Genomic DNA, 759 nt, shown 5'->3' with positions numbered 1-759 from the left:
CACACACACACACACACACACACACACACACACACACACAATCCTGCAGAGGTATACCTTCTAACCGTACTAAGCAACACAAATCAATTTTAGCAATAAACATTAGCAAAGCTGGTCCACAATTTTCCCTTGTCATTGTAACTCAACAGGCCTTTGCCTGGATAGCGGGCTGCTAGAATTACACTACACTTAATAGGGGTGTGACGAGACACTCAGGTCACAAGAAGGAGACGAGATTTAAACACTATTATAAGGAAAACTTAAATGACAAAGTATGACTGTCTTTTGTTCAATCAAAAGTCACAAAATAAAAAATGAGCACTGCAAAAAGGTTTTAATTTAAATGGCTGCACTCCAGTATAACTAACCTCTTCAGACCTAATAACTGCAGCGTCCCTCTCTCTTCCCAAACCCCTGCCTACAACCTGGTAATCCCAAAACATTATTTATTTCTTACATTGCACTGTGACTTTTATTCTTGTATCTTATTCTTTTTTTTTTTTTTAGCCAGTTCTATTTTCATGACCGTTTTTAATTGCTCTTTAGCGTTTTATGCAAAGCACTTTAAATTGCCTTGTTCCTTAAAGGTGCTTTATCGATAAAGTTGCCTGTCTGTCTCAGAAGCGTAACATTAACCGCACAGCGATCTTGCCATTATATTGCAGCAAATGCTGTCTGCGTGAAGTTTTGAACCACATGTAACCACAGCTGCGTTCGCTTTATCTTTGCTCAGTCTGCAACGCACCTCCTGTGTGTGTG

At 39.4% G+C, this 759-nt stretch overlaps 1 protein-coding gene across 1 annotated transcript in view; it reads right to left on the bottom strand.

Annotated features, from left to right (window-relative positions):
• The window catches only part of ldb1b (LIM-domain binding 1b), a 14,361-nt gene that overhangs the window by 5,892 nt on the left and 7,710 nt on the right, over positions 1-759 (bottom strand). The gene's annotated exons all lie outside the window — the stretch shown is intronic.

The sequence above is a fragment of the Etheostoma spectabile genome, chromosome 2, assembly GCF_008692095.1.
Source record: "Etheostoma spectabile isolate EspeVRDwgs_2016 chromosome 2, UIUC_Espe_1.0, whole genome shotgun sequence".
NCBI classification, from domain to species: Eukaryota; Metazoa; Chordata; class Actinopteri; order Perciformes; family Percidae; genus Etheostoma; species Etheostoma spectabile.
This window is presented reverse-complemented; position numbering and strand designations above follow the sequence as displayed.